The following is a 23,378-nucleotide window of genomic DNA, read 5'->3' on the forward strand; positions in this document are numbered from 1 at the left end:
TCCAACAACTTGTTTCTAAACTACACTTAATAACAGTTACAGTGTGAGAAGTGCTGAAAGTATGTGATCTTTCCTGTCACAGAGGTGGCCTTAGTTCTTTTCCAGATGGAGTAGCCACCATCTGAGCCTCCCACTAAGAAATTCCCCTTCTATTTAACTCCTTGCATGACTGCAACTGAGTAGCATGGGGAGAGCATCTAAGGGGTGGAGGAGGAATATTGACAGCAGTAGTTTCAGCTCCAGATCTGGCACCTGCATCATACCCTCTTTCTTCAGCATTACTGAGCATGGTGGCTAATGGGACCAACTGGATAATAAATTATGGAAATTGGAGAACCTAAAGACCACCAGCCACTGATTGGCCATGAAAAGATAAAGCGAGGTATCAGGAAATGCAACTGACATAGTGAGCACTGTATCAGCCTGGGTGCCCAAAAACTCTAAGAAAGAGCTATAAGTAGGCAGGTGGAGCATCAAAAGGGTGGAGCCTGAGGACTATGTAGGGCCTGAGGATACCCTGGATTCCCAGGAGGCTGCATAGTGGGTAGGTTGGCTGTGTTGGATGACCTTTGCTGTTCCTGGTAGCTGCAGGTCAGGTTCAGGTCAGTGTTGTGGAAGGTTATTTTTTTTTCATCTTCTTCCTGTTTGCAGTCACTTCCATAAGTATTACCTTTCTTAAATACGACAAGTATTCCTGATTCTGAAGCTTGGTACTAAACCAAGTTAAACTTAGTCGATTTGTATTCTCTACAAGTTGCAATGTGATGACAGCATCAGCAGGTGCTTTCACTAGGTTCTGGGATATTGATCACTAGACCACTGGGCTGCTAGAAAAGTCTGTGGCCTAAGGCTGGCTTATATATTATTCGTCCCTATTACTTCTAAGTACCTAATAGAGAAGTGTCAGCTTTAGGGCTACAAGACTAGACAGATCAATAAAGCTCACAAGTATATATATATATTTCCCAACATTCTCAATTTAAAGTAAAATGAACTCAAATCTTACATTTATCAAATTGATTTTTATGTGTCTCAATGTTATAACTTACATATTCCTTTCAAAATACTTTAAAGTTAGTTACTAAATCTCATAATTATTAGACTTAATCATCAATTAATTAAGAGAAAAAATAATCTCTTCACAGTATTTGATCACTGACCTATGAACTACTTTCAAGGTCACATACACTTAAGGATAAAAAAATATTCTTTTGTTCAATACTGAAGTAAGAAGATGGGAATTGACTGAGTCCTGCATTATGTGTAGTTATAATACAATCAGAGTATCATTTTGAAATTATTTAAATTGATTTCAAAGATTCTTGCCAAAGAATTTTACATCAAATTTTACATCAAAAATAAGAGAGGATATCAAAATATTTTACATTTAAATTTTTGAGGAGATGACATATCCAGCAGTGTTCAGATGGCCATTGGCCATATATAATGCTGGAATTCGAACCACAGTCTTCCATTTGCAAAGAAAGCACCTGTTCACAGTCCTATCTCTCTGTCTCCCACTAAGATCCTTTTGTAAATTGCCAAATAATCTTAGTGTCCTTAAATCTATTGCTTTTTTTTTTCAGTCCTTAGAGAGTAGTGAATAGTTCCTTTATTAATAATATATTTTCTTTATTTTTCCTTCTTTTCCTCAGGGGAGAGTGTGAATGCAGTCCCCCACTACCACAAATTATGCAATCGAGTTTCCCATATTTGGGGAAATCGCAGGGGTCAGCACATCCAGACTGCAATAGACAAGCCTCGCCCTGGTGAAATCACCTTCGTGGTCATGGTATCTTCTTTGACAAGTAAATATTCTTTTTCTTTTCAAAATAAATTATTCGTAATTTTCTGTTGCTAGTTGATTTACCTGATTTTCATTTAACTAGTTCTAATCTATGAGTAATAGAGTTCCCTGTTTCACTCAGGGAAAGAAAGACAACAGTGCCAGTTAGGGGAAATGAGGACACTAGTCAGTCTTCCTGGATTACTCTAGAAGAGATGTTAAAATACAAATCCCCATTGAGTACTGGAACTTGTAGGACCACATCAAAATAGGACAAGAAAAACTTACGTTTTTTAAACTTTTTAAAACTTTAAAAACTTTTTAAAACGTTTTAAAACTTAAGTTTTCTGAAAGAAAAGAAAATGAATTTGAGCCTTTGCTCAGTAATGGCTTTTTTCCTCAAGAAATATACATATATGTGAATAATCATATGCTTTTCTTTTCAAACTAAGAAAAAACAAGTTTATTTGTTTGATATTTCTAAAAGTATGACAACTCCTCTGTTCCAGTTAGTTTGAAGCTACTATTTATTTTCATGTTCCGCCTATGAGAAGCTGTCAATTTCACTGTTAAATTGAGAAAACATATTAGTTAAGAGAACTATTAAAAGTTGAGAGAACATATTCTGAATTGGAATTCTTATTTTAATTTCTACTCTTCAAAATACTAGAAGATTACAGGAGCTTAGGTGCTTGATATGCAATTAGCCAACCTGTATTCAATATCCAATATCTTATATGGTCCCGGAGTCCACCAAGTGTGATCTCTGAGGGAAGAGCCAGGATTAAGTCCTGAGAACTGCGGGATGTAAGCAAAAACAAAACAAAATGACTGTTCAATAAAACACAAGTTACATAATTGCATGTAAATTCTCATCAATACATAGGCTACAATAAAATTTCTTAAGAAAGTCATCTTTAGGCTTAAGTGAGTTTGTCAAAAAAAAATACTTGACAAAATGTCAGTGAGGTAGTACAGTAGTATGACTCTTGCCTTTCACAGAGCAAATGAGTTCTATCCCAAACACTCCATATAGTGCCTTCCCCTCTAAACAGCCAGAAATGAAGCCTGTGCACAGAACCAGGAATAAGTCATGAGTACAGCCAGGTATAACCATATAATAAAAATTGTTTTTCATATAGTAAATAATCAATGCTACATTAATTTGTCTTTTAAAATAGTGGCTTCATGTACCTCACTATCTGTCACCCCTATAATACAGAAGTAAAAATGTGGGTTGCAATAAATATTTGGAGTTTTTGTTTTTTAAACCTTTTATATATTGTATATATATTTACTTATTTATTTATTTATTTGGTTTGGGGGCCACACCCAGAATGTGGTTACTCCTGGCTCTGCACTCAAAAATCACTCCTGGCAGGCTTGGGGGACATTATGGGTGCCAGGAATTGATCCTGGATTATCCCTGGTTGGCCATGTGCAAGGCAAAAGCTCTACCACTGTCCTATCACTCAGCTCCTGAAATAAATATTTGTAAGGTGAATGAACTAATTGGTAAATGAAGATTTCTGAGCAAATTGGAGATAACAAATTTGTCCCAAACCACTACGCTGCTCTGGAAAACAGTGAAATTGCTTAATCATATCATTTTTATTGTATTTCTTTTTTCTAATAACATTTAAAAATTTTAAAAATAATATTGTTAGTTGGGTTTCAGTCATATAAAGAACACACCCCATCACCAGTCAACATTCCCACCACAAATGCCTCCTATCTCCCTGCCTGTAGTTTAGACAAGCATTCTAATTTTGTCACTCTTTGTGGTGAGCTTCATACCATGAGCCAGTCCTTCCAGCCCTCATCTACATTAACTCTGGGCATTATTACAATAATGTCTTTTATTTTTCTTAAAACCCATAGATGAGGGAGACTATTCTGTGTCTGTCTCTCTCCCTCTGATTTATTTTACTAAGCATAATAGAGTCCATGTACATCCATGTATAGAAAAATTTTATGCCTTCATCTCTTCTGATAGATGCATAATATTTCATTGCATATATGTTTCATAGTTTCTTTAGCCATTCATTTGTTGAAGGGCATCTTGCTTGTTTCCAGAGTCTGGCTATTGTAAATAATGCTGCAATGAATATAGGTGTGGGAAGGCATTTTTGTATTGAGTTAATGTGTTCCCAGGCTATATTCCTAGAATGAGATAGCTAGATCATAAGGGAGCTCAATTTTCAGTTTTTTTGAGGAACCTCCATATTGTTTTTCAAAGGCTTGACTAGATGGTATTTCCACCAGCAGTGAACGAGAGTTCCTTTCTCCCCACATCACTGCCAACATTGATTGTTCTTGTTCTTTGTGGTGTGTGCCAGTTTCTGTGGCATAAGATGGTACCTCATTGTTTTGATTTGCATCTCCCTGATGATTAGTGATGTACAGTAATTTTTCATGTGTCTTTTGGCCATTTGTATTTCTTCTTTGAGAAACTGTTCATTTCTTCTCACCATTTTTTGATGGGATTAGATGTTTCATTCTTTTGTTTGTTTTTTGGGTCACACCAGTTAGCGCTCAGGGGTTACTCATGGCTCTACTCTCAGAAATCGCTCCTGGCAGGCTTGGGGGACCATATGGGATGCCGGGATTTGAACCGCCTTCTTTCTGCATGCAAGGCAAACGCACTACCTCTATGCTATCTCTTTGGCACCTAGATGGTTTATTCTTTTTAATTACAGTCAGTACCTTGTATATCTTCGATATTAGCGCTTTAAATGATGGATATTTGGTGAATAATTTCTCCCATTCTGTGGATGGCTTTTGTATCCTAGGCACATTTTCTTTGAGGTGCAAAAGCTTCTCAGCTTAATATACTACCATATGTTTACCTCTGCATCCATTTATTTGGAGAGTGATATTTCCTCCTTAAAGATGCCTTTAGTCTCAGTGTTATGGAGTGTTTTACGTACATGTTGTTCTGTATATCTTATGGTTTCTTGTCTAATATCAAGGTTTTTAATTCATTTGGATTTTACCTTTGCGCATGGTGTTAGAGGTCTGAGTTCACTTCTTTTTTAAGTTTTTTTATTTTTAATTATGAGAACCAGGATGCAAAGAAAGAGGACAAAGAAAAGTTACAGTGGAAGGACAATCACCCATAACATAATTCTCAGAAGTCCCCTTGCTGATATCTTAACTTTGAAATTTCAGCCAAAGAACCAAAGAACATTAAGATAAATAAGACAGAATCCATGTACAATTACTTTGTCCCTCAAGTCCCCAGATTTAACACATTATAATATTTCTTAACAGCATACAAGGCAATCTAAAGCCATAAAACTTACATAACTCCTTAAACATTACAGGCATAGTATTTTTTTACATTTCCATATACATGCATATTAGCTTAAGTTAACCTCTAATTTTAAGTGGGTTCTTTTTAAGGATTAAAGTCAAAGGAGCACAGTAAAAATGGTGCTAGAGTGGCAATTGTTGTTTGCATAGGCCCATCAAAATATGAGGATATGAAAAGAAATAACCTTAGCCTAAATACAAAGAGACCCGACCCCTGAAGTTTCCTGGCACAAGACCAACTCTAAGCTCCAGGCAAGCTAGATCGTCCAATCCAAGACATTGTCTGTAGTACCAACACACTTTTATTTTTCACACAGTCTCTGTTGTTGGTAACATGTTTCTGTATTAAAGATCCTGGAATCTGCATATCCTACATTGAAGTCAGGATGTGGAGCATCCTCTCATTTCACCTCACAATCAAAGGGCAATGCAGGAAGCCCTGTCCTGTAAGCAGGTCGTTGTGGTTGTTAAGTCTTCTCAGTGTTAAGGGAAGTCTCTTTTGAGCAGGTCGATGTCTGAGCAGTGTAGGGTCTTCTGTGGTAGAGGATTGCTTCCAGGTGATGTTATAGACCAGCCTGGATGTTTCGTGGATGGCTTCCCTGGTTCAGGGGTGAATGGAAAATGCCCTTTCTTCTGAGGTCTTTGCCAGGTCAATGTTCAGGGTGTAAGGTCCCTTTGCACTACAAGATTTGTGTGTTCCAATCTCTATTAGATAGGATCTTATTTGTATGTATAGTATTTTCCCATTTTAATGTGCCTATGCAAAAAAGGAGCAATGCCACGTGGTGTTATTGGCGCATATGGGGGCCATAAGAACAATTCCAACAATTCCCATGATATGGTTCAATGATAAGCATTAAACTGGGGGACTCTTTCACCAAAATTCCTTGTTAAACAGCTCAAAAAGAGAAGATAAAAAGTGGTTAGAATCGTCACTGTATAAGACAACATTTAGTAAGAATTATAGCTGTCGAGAAAAAACACAAAATATTCTAAACAAATACGTGTCCATTTTATGTATCTTGAAACAGTTTGGGGTTGTTACACACAATGCAGGGCTTTGGTCTGTGATTAGGATTGTACACTACTGAAGTTAAAAAGAGTAATGTAGATTAGTTAGGTTTGGGGGGGTTAGAGAGTTAAGGAGTAAAAAAGAGCTTTGTAGGGATGTGTGAAAGGGCAGAATAAAAAATGAACATTCTGGATACTCAAAACATACTCTCAATACATGAAGTACGCGCAGGGGCATGAGCCCCCGCGCAGTTCTGTAGTTTTTGGATGCATAGGGAGGAATTTCTCACCCCCTCCCCCCAGGGCCCGATTAACCAGGCGTGGCCCTGAAGACCCGCCTGGTGTGGGGGGGATCTTGTTCCCCTGGACTAAGTGGTCAGCCCAGGGGGCCTATGGCTAGCTGTCCTGCCCAGAGCCCCTAACATACCAGTCAAAGGCACCCAGAAATCCTGGCATGCGGAGTGTTCTCTTGAGTTCACTTTTTTGCAAGTGGCTGACCAATTGACCCAATACCCCTTTTTGAAGAGGTTTTCTTGTTCCATTTTGTACTTTTTGCTTTTTTATTAATGACTATGAATTGTATGCTGGGGGACATTTTCTGAATATTCACATCTATTCCATTGATCAGAGAGTCTGGATTTATTCCAATACCATGCTGTATTAATGACTATTGCTTTGTAATACAATTTAAAGTTGGGAAAAGTGATGGCTCCCATATTCCTTTTTCCAAGCTTAGGCCTGGCTATTTTTGGGTGTTTATTGTTCCAAATGTATTTCAGGAATGTTAGATCCACTTTTTGAAGAATGTAATGGGTATATTTGGTGGGATTGCACTAAATATGTACAATGCTTTGGGGGAGTATTGCCATTTTAATGATGTTAATTCTCCCAGCCCATCATCAGGGTATGTGTTTCCAATTTTTGTGTCCTCTTTTATTTCATTTCTAATACCTTAAGTGTCATACAACCTTACCACAAGAGAAGATTCATCTTTGCTTTATTTTCTGGCACTCATGATATCTACTCTATCTTGAAGTTTATTCCCTCATGTTTTCATTTAGAAGATTCATTTAACATGAAGCACAAATGCATTAATACCTACAAAAGTAAGTGAAGGTTAAAATAGTGTGTCTGTGTTTTAATCTTGTAAACTAAATTAAGAACTTTCGTCACTATTTCAATTATTGGTAGTAAATATGTAGTTGATATCTGTTAATGCTGAAGATTTAGAAAGTCTTGCGAGGCCAGAGAGATAGCATGGAGGTAAGGCATTTGCCTTGCATGCAGAAGGATGTTGGTTCAAATCCCGGCATCCCATATGGTCCCCTGAGCCTGCCAGGAACGATTTCTTAGTATAGAGCCACCCCTGAGCACTGCCAGATGTGACCTAAAAACAAAAAACAAACAACAAAAAAAAAAAATTGGTAGTTGAGGGAGCTGGAGCGATGGCACAAGCGGTATCTGCCTTTCTCGTGCTAACCTTGGACGTCCTAGGTCAGCCCTACCCACTGCATCACTACTCTGGCTCAGTCAATTACTTTACCAAATCACACACAAAGAGGACTGAAGATGGAGTAAAAAATTAAATATGATACCTGAATTTATGAACTGCATAAAAATTAAAGGCATAAGACTCAATAAAATTGGTTTAAGTACTTTTTGTGATGCAATTCAATTAACAAGAAAATCTTAAATAAAATTAAATGGGTAAATAAATGAGCTGTGTCAAACTAAAAGATTTCTGCAATATGAAAATAAAACTACAACAGATATACTTGTACCCCTTTTATTAAGTTTTAATATTTAAGATATTCAAAACTCAACAATAATTATCAAATAGTTGCACCCATAATTAGAGAAAAGCTAACCAGACATTTACTTGTAGAATATATCTAATTGGTGAACAAATGTTAGAGTAGTTTTGAAGGTCCTGTGAACAGATTTTATTATCCTCATGACTTTTAGTGTTGTGTTTCGCATTGAACATTCATCCACATTTTCTGAGTATAATCAAAAATAGTCCCAGGACCCCTTAGTGCTTGGGATACTGACCTTCATATTTTCTTCACCACCATTTATAAGGAAATATAGGTCAAAACAACATTGATATATTATCTCATAAAATACATAAACATTAAAAAGAAAGATCTGGTAGGAATATTAAAAGAACCCTCAGTTCTTTTATATTTCATGGAAATATAAACAACTGGCCTTTATAAGAAGAGTATAAACTCTAAAAAAAATAGGACTAGAAAATCTGCACTTAGAAATCTATGCAAAGAACATAAAAGCATTAATTTAAAATGCATGCACATGATAATACTCATTACCACATTATTTACATAACTTAGATGCAAAAATAGTCCAAGTTTACAATTACAGACTATTGGATAAAGAAGTTGAGATATATATTTATATATATGTATGTATACACACATATATACATATATGCACAATATAATGCAGCTCAATGATGAAAAGGTCAAATAGTCTTGAATTTTGTTACAACATGAATGGAAGTAAACAGGTCTTGTAAAGAGAATAAAAAAATACTATATTATTTTGCTCATAGGTAGTATATATATATTTATATGTATATATAGAAGGCAAGAACATATATTTTTATGATAAAAAGAAAATCATAATAATATTAAAACCGTGAGCATTTATACTCCCATGACAAATACCACAGTTAATTAATTATTAAAATAGATAAAATAAATAAGTTTGTTTTCTTCTGGCTAAGTTTATTTCATCTGTAGACTGATGACTACAAAAGAAAAATGGTTTGGGAGCAAAAGGACTATTGCAGTAGTATTTTAGACTTTATTTTATTTAGTACTTTATTTTATTTTAGTATTTAGACATGTAAATGAACAACAGGATATGAACCTGAAAAAGACAAAGTTCATCTTTCTAATTGCAAATTTGTATCTGTAAATTTACAGAGGAAGCATCAGTGGAACAGTTTGAGAAAACTTCTAGCTAGGCTGAACAATGAAAGTCCTTTAATGTACAAAAACACTTAACAGGGCTTGGAACGTTAGCTAGATGCCTTTTCAAGCATATGAATTTTTGAAAACACAACAAAATGTCATAAAACTCATAAAGAAGTTGGAAAACATTCAAAGAAAGTCAGTGAACTAAAATAAATTTCAGGCCTATAATAAATAAATAAAAATATATGACTATTTGAGAAATAATATACAATAAGCATAATTAAGATGCTTAATAAGATCATTAAATAATCAAGAACAAAAAGAGCAGCATGGGACCAGAGTGATAGCACAGCAGGTAGGTCATTTGTCTTACACAGAGCCAACCTGAGTTTGAACCTGGCATTCCATATGGTCCCTGCCACGAGTTATTTCTGAGCATAGAGGCAGGTGTGTAACACCTGACAACACTGGGTTTGGTCCCAAAAACAAAAATTTAAAAAATAGCAACAATAAGTGTTAAATATTATTTTAAATTAAAAATGGGAAGCTGAATGATTTAATTATAGAGTGGAAAAATTCAATAAAAGCATTCATTTATTCAATCAGAATGAACAAAACAACAAACATAGAGTGGTTGTTTATATTATCCATATAGCAACAAAAGAAATCCTAAAAAATTTATGAGACATGATTGAAAAAATTAACATGTAACATGTAATACCACATGACTATTAAAGGAAAGGAATGGGTGAGTAAATTACTTAAAGAAATAATAAATAAAAATTTCCAAACCTGAGAAGTATTCATATTTAAGAGACCAAAAGCACAAATTAAAAAGCTTCATAATATAAAGTCTTAAGAAGAATTTAGCTTGGATATGTACTACTCAAATTGTCAAAAAATGTTTTTGAAGAATACAAATTTTAAAAAGTAAACAGCAACTAATATTTACTAATCACAAAGAAGACCCCCCAAAAAACTCACAAATTTATTAACAAAATTCTTGCCAGCACTATTATTGTATAGCAAAAACACTGATAAAACTGATAAAAACACTGATAAAAATACCCATAACTTTCAACCAAGAATACTAAAGCTAATAATTGGCAATATTTTTAATGAGGAAGAAACAACTATAAAATTATAACCATAAAGTAAATCCTTTAGAGTTTAGACAAAAGAATGTAGATGGAAAGGAATTAAAGCATGTCACTAAAAACAAATCATAAACCAAAAAGGAAGATAGTAAGAAGGGAAAAAAAGACAACAACAAAGTAATGAGGCAAAAAACAACAAAGTGACAATTGTAGATGTGTACCTATTTGTAATCACATGTGAATAGATTAAATTTATCAATCAGCAGGCAGGCCATGGCTAGATATATGATGGATATAAAGCAAAACAAATAAAAATAGAACAAAAAAATAAACACAAGAACAAGCTATATGCTGTTTCTAGGAGTTTACATTTTAGTAAACGAAGAATCAAGGTAAAATTCATAGGAATAAAAATGTTATCAAAGAAAGTAAAAAAGGATAACAATACTGGATATGCTTGTATCAGACCAAAAAAAAAAAAAAAAAGAAGGTCCAAAACTACCAAGAAAGACAAAGTACATTTTAGAGTAATGAAGAATCAATTCACTGGGATGATATAACACTTCTATGTGCAGTCCTATTATCAGGACGTATGAATTTAGGAAGAAAACTTAGAAGTTAAGAGAGAAATGAATGATAATAAAGTAAAGATAAAATTATTTCAAATATAATAATAGTCAGATAATTTTAACTTATAAGGAAAGAGTAGGCTTGAACAACACTATTGACTAAATGTATCTGAGAAGCAAATACCAGTGATTTTATTCAACAACAATAAAGTGCACAGTCTTCACAAATACACAAGAAATAGATCTATTTTTAGATCTCAAAAAAGTACGAATACATTTAAAAAATTTTAAATAATACTATCTTTTTTCTTATCAATGTGGAATTAAACTAGAAACTAACACAGCAAGATCAACTGGAATAGCAAATGAGGAGATTGAAACAGTAATCATACATCTCTCCCAAAGAAAAGTTTAGAGCCAGATGGTGGCACATGTGGATTCTACTAAGCAATAGCAAATTCTTCTCAAACTCATTCATAAAATTGAGATGGAAATTCTTCTAAACCAATTTTATGAAGCTATTATAACCAACTCTAAAGGCACATAAAGACACAGAAAGAAAATTATAGATTGTAGTGTTCAATGAATATAGATGCAAAGCCATCAACTAAATACTATAAAACTAAAAATTATAGTCTAAACTATACACTAAACTTATAGTCCAGGGTCAATTGAATTTTTTTGTGTGATTCAACAAAATTAATCATATTTGAATCAATAAATGATCTGCCACATTAGTAAAAAAACAAAAGATCACCTGATCATCTAAATAGATGCAGAATAATCCCTCAAAACTCAAAATCCTTTCAAAATAAACAATACTCCACCAATGAAAAATAGAAGAAAAAGTTCAAGTTAATCTGGAACAAATCAATAATTCACAACCATATGGTAATGGTTTGGCACTCAAGTCACACTTGGCAATTCTTTGAACAACATGGTGCTGAGAAATGAAACAAGGATGTCCTTTCTGCAACAAATGTGTTCCATTACTTGAGCCACACTAATGAATCTCCTGTAGTTGCATTTTACATAATATTTTGAGCCATAAATAGAAATATATAGCATGAATAAGTGTATCCATTCTGGAAAAAAAAAGACAAAGTTATGTATTCTCATAGATGACATATATGTAAAAAGTCCTGAGAATTCTGCACAGAGTTCACTGAAAACATATTCAGTAGCAAAATACACTATCAGCATATAGTTTAAAGATTTCTAAGAGATGATCATCAATAAGATGTTCATAATAGACACTCAGAATTTGGTCATATTCATAAGAGCCTGCCAAAGAATGCTGAGGTTATACTTCTCCAAAGCAGTGAAAGACCAGTACTATAAAAAACATTGTAAGAAATTAAAGGAGAAACAAGTAAAAGGAAAAGCATTCTGTTTTTAAAGACAAGATACTGTTAAAAGTCTATACCACCTTGAGTTACCTGCATATTTGTGAAGTTATCTTAATAACTTGTATTTATTGGCATATATATTAAATATTTTGAATTGCAAACTTCTATCAAAAGTCATTCAGAAAGAAGCACTATGTAGTCATATTCTTGTAGAAGAAACTATGCCAGGAGCAATATTGTTGGCCATTTGCATGTGGTGGGCAAACGCTATGAAAAATTTTATGGGAGGGTAATAAAAAGGCCATTTTCTGTAGCTCAGAGACCTTATTTTTATTTTTGGCAGTGTTTAACAGGTAAGGAAATTGGCCAAGGCATTTCTCATTTTCTTTGTGATTATATAATTGCAAATGATGTCCTATGTTTCTAATTTATGTTATTATGCTTCAATTTCACTTCTGTGTTAACTCACATTATCTATGACATATTTAACAAAACAAAAAGAAATTTATTCAATTTTTATTAATAACTAAAAATCTAAAAATAATTTTTTGCTTCTACTTTGGCCCTGCTTATTCTAAAGTCAACTTGGACACTGTGTCTGTCTTCACACTCTCCCCTCACTACCTATCCCCAAATACACAGAAACATATAACTATTGTTTACCTCTACAGATAAAATGGATTCTTCAATGCTCACCAATTTTAGTGCCTGAATGATTTCTCTTAATTTTGAATATTTAAAAAAATATACAATCAGTACAAGCACCCTCTATCTTTATGTAAACTCCCCCTAAATAATTTAAACTGAAATAATACTTTATCTAGAAACTCTTCTGAAACTAATTGCCATTATCATTTCATCCAGGTAGTCATAGCATCTCAGAATTTTACTGCTAGAAGGCAACATAAATAAAAGCATAATGAATCTTTTAGTTTCTATAAAGAGTAAGGGTCAATTTGACAGATGGAATAACTTTCTCTTTGCCATGCCATTAGTTAGTGATAGAATTCAGTCTACAACTTCTGTCTCCCAACTCTGAGCAAGAGTTGCATATTCAATCAGCATTTGGTGCCAATAGGGAAAACAGTTTTATTGAAATACTAAATCAGTGGACTCATAAGATGCATCTGATTTTACTCCAATAATAAAAGTAAAAGGAGCACATGAACCACAAAAGAATAATCCCCTAAGTTCCAAATAGAAACAAAAGAAAAATCCTTTGGCCTGAAGTTTAAAATACGGTATAGTTCATATATTTCCATTAATAATGATTCATTAGACTTAATCAGTTTCTTTTCTACCTAATGCCAAGCAACCCTCCATTCAAACAAACTAGACAAATCAGGGAGACAAATGTATTCTGAACTGGTCTATTCAAAATAATTGAATGTTGGGGGCTGGAGTGATAGCACAGTGGGTGGTCATTTGCATTGCAAGCAGCTTACGCAGGACAGACAAGGGTTTGATCCTAACATCCCATATATGCCCCAAGTCAGGATTAATTTCTGAGCACAGAGCCAGAAATAACCCCATGAGCACCACTGGTTGTGACCCAGAAAACCAAAATAATAATAATAAAATAAATAATAAAATAATAATAAAATGTGATTTGTAACTAGATACCATCAAAACTGTAAGAGTAAAGGTAGAAAGGTAATAAAATTCTATTCTGGGAAGCTATGGAGACTTGGAAGAATAAAACAAGACATTTACTCATACCCCCTGCATTATCTTCATCCAAAGGTGTGAGTTTTGAACATGTATCTTGTTTAACTTGATATACGCCCAAACACAATTCTTGAATCAGACTTTCATCTAAGTGGAACAATAAGTAGCACCACCATCAAGTTTGGAACAGGGAGAGGAAGAGATAACCTCACTTTGTGGTTGGAATCATGGAAAATAACTTTGGAAGTTATGAATTCTATATAACTAATATTAAGGAGAGGTGGTTGACTGTATATCAGATACACAGAAAATAAAGTATGTGTTTGCACTAAATACTTAAAAGATAAGAGAAGTTGTATTTTGTTGAAGAGCATAATGAAGTGGAAATCATTATAATGGTGAATGATCAGGAACAGTCTGCGAGAATGATTTTAGAAAAAACATAATTTAATTAGAAACAGCCATGCAAGAAGCAAGCTGAATATACTTTTGATAAAATGTATATCATATGCAAGATATCAAAGGGTAAGGTATTTCCTTTAGTAACTAAAGACTACACAAATGGGACAGAATGAGGGGACACAGAGTTTAAAGACAGCTTTTAGATCCATTTCTTTTGTCCCTATTTGCCAAGAGCAGTATGAGTTCAAGCCTGTTTTTCAAGCATGATTGTTAGTATCTGTTTTTTCACTATTAAAATATTTTACTTTGGCAAGTAGACTTTAATTTCTTATCCAATTGTAAGAATTAATATTTCTCCCACATGCAATGTTAAACTGTTGAAGCTATGACCTGAGATTCTTTTAGAAATCTTTTTCGTAAGCACTTTGATTATACATTGGGAACAATAATCTATGGATAACTGGTCTGTAGACCTAGCTTAATATTGTTTTATGACCACCAGGTTAATTTATGATCTTACTGTCTTTATCTTCAATGACATCTGAATTTTTCCTTTGTCATCTATATATTCAAATATCCTAGAACTTAAGTGTGGATATTATTATGGGCTATTATTCTTTCTACAAAAAATGATATATCACAATCTTAAAATTTGTTTTTATTTTTATTTCTTTAGTATCCTATTTAAACCAAGGCTTACTATATATTACAAGTACCAATAATCCAAACTTACATAGAAAAAAACATGCAATAATGTTATTAGTTGGGTGAAAGAACAATAGACATTAATAACATGTAAAATGTTTATTCATGTTGCTTTTTACTTTGGGAAGGTTCTTACCTAGCAGTGTTCAGGGTATGCTTTTGACTCTATGCTCAAGAATCATGCTTGGCAGTGCTCAGGAAACCATATGTGGTGTTGGAGATCTAATCTGGTTCTGTTGCATGCAAGATAAATGCATTACTTACGGTATTTCTTGTATTGTTATGTTAAAACATTGTGCCATATATTAGTATAATCATTAAGTTCACTAATATGACTTTCAATACTTCTGAATCTCCAACATAGTCTCATTTATACTACATGGGTGGAGCATCTTTGTAGTTTATTCCACAGCTATCTTGTCTATGTTGGAAAGGGTCCATAATGAAGAAATAATAAAACTTTATTTCACTGGACTAAAATGTCCTTAACTTGGAGGTGCAGTTATTCTCCCAATATATTTGAAAAGATATAAAGTCAAATAATTAGAGGGACATATTCATAGATAATGCAGATTAGAGAAGAGAAAAAGGAAAAAGAAAAGTGTGTGTCTTATAAAATGTAGAAAGATAAAAGGATATTATGGTGCCAGAGCCAAGTACTTTTCAGGGTAAAGTAGAAATTTGTATCTGAAGCTTTCTGGTATTTAATTTAATACACAGTCAAAAATTATTCTGCTTCAAACTATTATGAAGTAGCACATTCTACTGAAACTAACTAGAATTTTAAAATACATACATGGTTTGTCAATAGATTCATAAGACATAGCAAGGATATATCTAGGGTAGCTTTGTTTGTTTATTGGCCACATTCATAAGTGCTCAGTGGTTACTCTTGGTTCTGTGCTCAAAAATCTCTTCTGGTAAGCTTGAGGGTCCATATGGGATTTGGGGAATCAAACCCAGGTCTGATGCATGCAAGGTAAATGTCCTACCCACAGTGCTATTGCTCATGCCCCATTGCTAGGGTTTTTGAAAACGTTATCTCATATAGCTAAATCTTATTGAAGTGAGATGTATAATCTGAAAATAATTTTCTGCTGGGAGAATATGTTAATTATGGCAGAAGACTAAAAATAGAATACACAGGTTAAAACTGTAAAGAGGAAAATAAGTCAGTGGAGTATTATGGCTGTTTCTAGGACTGGGGAAACCAAAATGGAAGTTGGTGGGAATGCCAAGCATGTTAGAAAAAGAGGAAAAAAGTAGAAGATATTATAGTCTAAAATTTAGTATTTTTATTTACACTGGAAGCACTTACTGGCTACCACAAATCTATATAATACCATGGAATCTTCTTTCCTATATTGTCTGAATAAAACAAATAAAATGAGTTGGATGCCCAACAATCAGCAGTGATGTGGCTGATCTTCCAGTGAACTGGTAACTACATTCTTCATCTAAAGAAGAAAGAAGTTTTAGAATTGTCTTTACGTGCTGAATATTCCTTGCCTTTTAGGAATAAGAATACTTGTCTCTAAAATGGGATAGACTTTTCATCAACTCAGAGATACAAAACCAGGGGCCAAGATCCTAGGAGAAGAGACATTAATAAGATTTCCAGGCTCGAGTTGGAAGCATTGTCAACCTGTATTTTCTTGATATTTATCTGTACGAAACTCTTGTCCTGACTAGTAACATATGCTCTATATAACAGAAAAAGGACAGGGCTATTATTAATTTCTTAATAATTAAGAAATTAATTATAATTAATTAATAAATTATTAAGAAATTAGGAGCCAGTGAGGTGGCACTAGAGGTAAGGTGTCTGCCTTGCCAGCGCTAGCCAAGGAAGGACCGGGGTTCGATCCCCTGGTGTCCCATATGGTCCTCCCAAGCCAGGGGCCAATTCTGAGCGCTTAGCCAGGAGTAACCCCTGAGCGTCAAACGGGTGTGGTCCAAAAAGCCAAAAAAAAAAAAAAGATTAAAAAAAATAAATTATTAATTTTTTTTTTTTTTTTTGGGGGGGGTCAGTGATGCTTAGTGGTTACTCCTGGCTATGCACTCAGAAATTGCTCCCGGCTTGGGGGACCATATGAGATGCCAGGGGATCCAACCGCGGTTCATCCTAGATCAGCCACATGCAAGGCAAACGCCCTATCACTGCGCCACTGCTCCCGCCCCAAGAAATGATTAATTTCTTAATAATTCACATCACTGAGAATATCTACATTTTTTACATATTTAATTTATTTTTTTTTGAGGTTTGACGATTATTTAGAGTGGACTTAGGTTATTTTTAGTTATTTTGTTCATGTACTATGAGGGATTTTTTTTTTGGCTTTGATTTGCCATGCAGTTCAGATAAAACAACTTGTATGTATTGTTTTGAGCTATAGCTATTTTGTATTCGAGAACATTTTAAAATGTGCACCTTTATTCCCTTTATCTTCGCTAAACAAATGTCCCACCATTTTTACTGTGAGTTATTCTTTCTTAGTGTTCCTCTTTTGCATGTAGCCTTATTTTTACTTAGTATCTTTTCTTTTCAGTTTCAGAGGAAAGGAAAACATCCTTGGATGCCAGTCTTCTGGAGATACACTCTTGCAGATATCACTCATCTCCTTCAAATCTATATGACAATCTTGTTAGGCATCTTATTGGGCACAATTCTTGGTTGAAACTTCTACTTTGACAATTATTCTATGTTATATAGTATGTGGGCATTCTATGGTATGTTAAAAATTGATTTCCTCTTACTACATTGAAGACTCTTGTTGTTCTAACCAGTGCGTTGTGCAGAGGGCCTCTTTGAGTTACTCTCTCATTTGGATCTTTCTAGGCTTTCATACATTTTTTTAAATTTCTGAATTCAAACTTTATTGAGAATTCAAAAAGTATGTCTTTTAATATGTTTTTTATTTTTAATATAGATGTACAAATATTTAAAAAACCTTCATCACTGCATACATATTTAATTTAAAATTATAAGAAATTAAAATAATAAAATAATAAAAAATAATAAAAAAAATTGATTTAGACACACAAAAACCCTTAAAAAATTTCAAGTAGTTGAGATATTGGAGATATCAGGCATGGACTTTTAATACTTATGATTAATATGTCAGAATATTAATAATATGTAGAATTTATCTGAGAATTAGACTCTAAATGTTATTAGCTATTCAAATATGAAAACTATTCTATATTTTTCCAAACTTTATTTAGGGAATTTTATTTACAATATTGTTTATAGTAGAGTTTTAGGTTTCCTTTTGGGGGCCACAACTGGTGATGCTCAGGAGACTATATGTGATGCCAGGGATTGAACCTGGGTGGTCCATCTGCAAGGCAAGCACCCTACTCACTGTATTACCACTACAGCCCTAAAAAGAGTTTCACTCTGCATATATTACCAGTATTTTCTTTCCTATGTCAGTGTCTCAAGGTCTGTAACTACTTCACAACCTTAGAAATATATTTTATTTAATTTATTATAGTTTGAGTCAAATGCTTATAATTGTGTTTATTCTTATGTTTTCATGTACAAAATTATTTAACCTTACCACCTGCTAAATGTTAATGTCTTCCAACTTTTTATACCTTGACATACAATATTCCTTGTTCAGAATTCTTTTGTAATTAAGGGCAAAGAAGTTATATTTTGAAATTCTGAGTTTCCTTTTCTTATTTCTCTACATACCAGAAATGACTGAGATCATCCAGTATTCTTTCTTCTCCATTTACTAACTTCACATAATGTAACTTACAGTTCCATCTAGATTATAGCAGACATCATATTATCTTGTGTTACATCATTTTTCATTGTGTACATACCACAACTTCTTTATCCATTCATTTCTTGTTGCATATTTGGAGTGCTTCCACTGACTATTTTAATGAGCATAGACATACATATATCTTTTTTATACATTATTTAGAAAAATTTCTCATATATTTGAAATTGTTGACTGAAATACATTTGTTTCCACATAAGAGACAGCAAAGCTATCAGAAAAAAATAGAATGAAAAAAATAAAAAAGAAAGAAAAGAAAATTTCAAAAATGAAAGAAATAATAAATGTACAAGAGCGAGAACATTTGAGAAAATTATTATATATCCAATGAAGTCATTGACACAATGGCAAAAGATTTAGTAAGCTCTTGTTAGAGGTCTGATCTATTTAATTGGTGTGTTTCTATAGGGATGCCAGCATATAAATATATCTTTTTAATTTAATGTGTTTGGGAGAGAGATGCCAGAAAGTAAATATGTAATATTATTACTTTTTGAGGGATATCAATGTGAAATTCTACTAATATTAGATATTAGATTATTCCATACATTATTTCCATCAATAGTCCCACCAACACATTGGGAGGTATAATTATGGACACTTTTTTTCCTATGCCAGTGCACAGCCAATAGACTTTTAAAAAAGTATTCATCATCTCATTTAAATTGAGACATGCCAACTGAAAATGCAATGAAACATCATCTAGTACTAGTAAAAGTGGCATATATTAAGAAAAAAGAAAGTATCCAGTGTTGGAAGGAATCTGGTTAAAAGGGAACCCTCATGTAGTCTTGGTAAAAATGCTGTCAGGGGTTCTATAAACTATGATTATTGACATTATTATTAACCAGGAATCAGGTCAGGAAAAATATAATTTAGAATTATAAAGAAAAAAAGGATAAGAAAAAGAGAGGGAGACAGAGAGTGTGTGTGTGAATGTGTGTGTGCGCGTGTGCGCACGTGTGTGTCTGTGTGTGAAAGAGAAAGATAGGAATGAGTAATATGGGAAAGATCTACCATACATGAACTAGGAGTTTCAGAAGAATCTTTTTTTTTTTTTTTGTGGTTTTTGGGTCACACCCGGCAGTGCTCAGGGGTTATTCCTGGCTCCGGGCTCAGAAATTGCTCCTGGCAGGCACGGAGGACCATATGGGGTGCCGGGATTCGAACCGATGACCTCCTGCATGAAAGGCAAACGTCTTACCTCCATGCTATCTCTCTGGCCCCCTCAGAAGAATCTTTTTCAAAAGAAAAAGAATAAGCTAAAAAAGTAGATAATAAAATGTCTAAAATTTCTCAAAAAGAGCACTAGAAAATAGATAGCCTCAATAAGTATAACAGATAATTATAAGTAGAATGTATATTATATTTATATATAGTATGTGTATCTATTTAAAATAAAACTATATCTAGGCATATTAAAGTTTACTTATTTAAAACCTAAACAAAGAGAAAATTTTAAATGGATAGTGACTAACAGGCATTAGCTTCAAAACATTAACAGCAAAAATTCAAAAAAAAATTCAAAAGAATAAAAAGAATTTATTTCACAAAAATAATAGAAACAACAATAATGACTATAGACTACTAAAAATAATAAACAGCAACACAGTAAATATAGTATACCTGGAATTCAGTACCTACTAAAGAATTCCTCAGAAACTAGGTTAAAAACATTTTATTTTTGAAGAAAATATGATAAATGAAAATCTCTATTTATGCATAACAAACACAGTGCACAAATATTAGTACTTGATCTTCTTTACATAGTTTTACCTACCTTCCTGTCGATTTCTTTTTAGATGGTTCATTACCAGTGGTACCTCAGGCATACTCAAACCTGTAATTTTATAATTCAGAATTGAGTAAATAAAAAGAGATACCTTCCTGGAGTTCAAAGTTGAGTTGGAACACATTTTAAACTAATCACCAAAGCTTATAAGTTTGAGTTTATTGTTGAAATAGTCAAGGAACATCTTAGTTAAGGTCCAGTTGGCTCACCCTTAAAAAAAAGATTCTTTGGGTGAAGTGGGATTGCAGCTATTCATAAACTAGGGAAAGATTAAAAAGTACAGAAAGCAAGGAAACAAGTTATTTCACTGGGCATCCCTTGGGCTCATCACAGCCACTCTATACATCAACAATTCTGGAAGTTGTTTTTGTTTTCTAAGCTTGGGATTTCATGTTTCATACCAATTCAAGGAAAGAAAAAGAGTTTATTATTACCAAGTCATGTAATATCTGCAAGCCATGTTTTTAATATGAAATAATAGAAATTTATAAAGCCATGTCCAGATCATTTCTTTCTCCTACTTCCCATTTCTGTATTCTTGCTGATTTTCTATTGCTGTCATTTTGTTCTTTATTGCAACTTTTCCACCCTGCATTTATTTTTCCAGCATGATTGTCTTTAAACCTAATGGCTTCGTCAAGACACATAAGAGAAGTCAAACATTTTTGCCATTTGTATTTTGATGTATTTCATCCTGAATAATTTTTTTTTTTTTGGTTTTTGGGCCACATCCAGTGATGCTCAGGTGCTACTCTTGGCTAGGCTTGGGGGACCATACGGAACACCAGGGATCAAACCAAGGTCTGTCCTAGGCTAGTGTGGGCAAGGCAGAAGCCTTAATGCTTGCGCCACAGTTCTGGCCCCATCCTGAGTAAACGTGAGGGGTGTTTGTTTGTTTGTGCTTTATTTTCTACACCTTTATTTGCAAATAAAAACACAACTTGAAATTTACAATCCCAACACAAAGCTTGAGCACCCGACCTGTTTTTTTTTTTTTTTGGGGGGGTGGGGAAACACCTGGTGACGCTCAGGGAATATTCCAAGCTATGCCCTCAGAAATAGCTCCTGGCTTGGGATACCAAGGTATGGAATAGCAGTCCAGGGTCAGCCATCGCTACAGCTTCCAAACTGTTTTATTTCATTTTATTTTGTTTCAATTTGCTGTTGTGAGGTTTTGTTTTGAGTTTTAATAATCTTAATAATTTTTTATGGTTACAAACATGTTTGTAATTGGGTTTCAGCCATTAATTGCACACACTCCTTTACCAGTGCAATTTTCCCACCTCCAATGTCCTCCCATTTTGTATCTCCTCCACGCTCCATCTGCTTCTGTTTTCAAGACAGGTATTGTATATCTCTCACTATTGTTGTCATGGTAGCTGTTTATAAAGTTATTTCTCTATCATCACTAACCACACTCTTTGTGATAAGTTTGTTATTAGCTTCCAGTTCTCATTTCTATTGTTTCTGGGTGTTATTAAACTTGAATTTTAAACTTTCATAACAAATCTAATGTTGCATACTTTTAGTTATGTTGAAGTTTTTAAATTATTTTCTCACAGTTTCATGTTGTTTTAACTCATCATGATTTATCTTGACCAGCTCATTTTACCTCATAATTCATATCAAATTTTTGAGCTTTAGAGATTTTCTGAATGTTCTAAGCAATGATATTTATATGTAAGACTTCTATGTAATTTGTCAGATAGCAACTCACTTATACTATATTTTTCTTTAACATTTTTCTTACTTCAGTGGTAAAGGATACATCATATTAATTATTTAATTCTTAGTATTTGCTAAATTATCCTGCATACATGTTCAATGTAAGTGTGCTTAAATGAATGAAATAAATAAATGAAGAACATATTCTCAACTGTAGTCAAAAGCCTTAAATCTAAATCATTTTGGCATTTCATCTCTCTTTTTAACTCCCTCTGCCTTTCGAATTTCTTTATGAATTTTCTTAGTATGTAAATTTATGAAACAGTGAGCCAAGATATTGAAATCCTTTTCCCTATCAGATCTTTAGACCATTTAAAAAGTAATTATATGAACTCATAGTGTTATTAATTATGTTCATTGAATTGACATTTCTATTATGAATCCATTTTTAATTAAGTTGGGCACATTTCATCAATATTTTTTCTAAGAGCTTCAGAATAAAAAATGTCACTTGTAGAGACACCAAATTAGATGGAAATTTTTACCCCTGAATAGTCATGTGAGGAAGAATTGGAGATTTCATTAAGCTCAGAAGAAATTTTCCAACTTGCGTATGGAATACAGTCTACCTACACTGGCAAATTAGATAACTTGGTAAGTCTCTTGACTTGTAGCAGCTCCTCAAATTTAAAAAGTATTCAGATACTTAGCTATTTTCTTCCATTTTTCTCTAGTAACTCTATTGGGGGAACACAATGAATCTGGGATGAGTATTTTCAAATTGAAATTTCGTTGTCATTACTTAAAATTGAACTGACACATACAAGAATGTATATATAGCCCTGAAAAGAAATCCTGTGAGTCAATGAATATTCTCTTGGTTGTAGTGCCAGAACTCTGAATCAAATAGCCTAACAAGATCAAAGTGATTTGTAAGCACATGTAACCAAAAGGCAAGAAGTATATCTTACTACTGAATTTAGGAGTAAATATATAAGACATATTTTAGCTTGTATACTAGTACTCATGACTCGGAGTTAGTAATGGCTAAATAAAGGAAGACATTAAGTACTTTAGTGTCTGACAGTCTCCACAGGTCTTCTTTGCCTTGTCTTGGAATTTTGAATTTATTGTTCTTAAAATGTTATAACAAGGGGCCAGAGCAATAGGGCAGTGGTAGGGCAAGAAATCCTAAGTGGAGCAGGGAAAACCTCTTCAACAAGTGGTGCTGGCAGAACTGGTTAGCCACTTGCATAAAAGCGAACATAGACCCCCAGTTAACATCA

General features: G+C 33.6%; 1 non-coding gene and 1 pseudogene across 1 annotated transcript; both read right to left on the reverse strand.

Moving 5' to 3' along the window:
* Positions 1 to 26: 26 nt before the first annotated feature.
* LOC126028313 (DAZ-associated protein 2-like) overlaps positions 27 to 23,378 on the reverse strand; it is a 73,030-nt pseudogene continuing 49,678 nt past the window's right edge.
* Positions 1,653 to 1,816, reverse strand: LOC126028875 (U1 spliceosomal RNA). Its single transcript, XR_007502569.1, has one exon. It is a non-coding gene; the product is annotated as a U1 spliceosomal RNA (small nuclear RNA).

The sequence above is a fragment of the Suncus etruscus genome, chromosome 14 (genome assembly GCF_024139225.1).
Source record: "Suncus etruscus isolate mSunEtr1 chromosome 14, mSunEtr1.pri.cur, whole genome shotgun sequence".
In the NCBI taxonomy this organism is placed as follows: Eukaryota; Metazoa; Chordata; class Mammalia; order Eulipotyphla; family Soricidae; genus Suncus; species Suncus etruscus.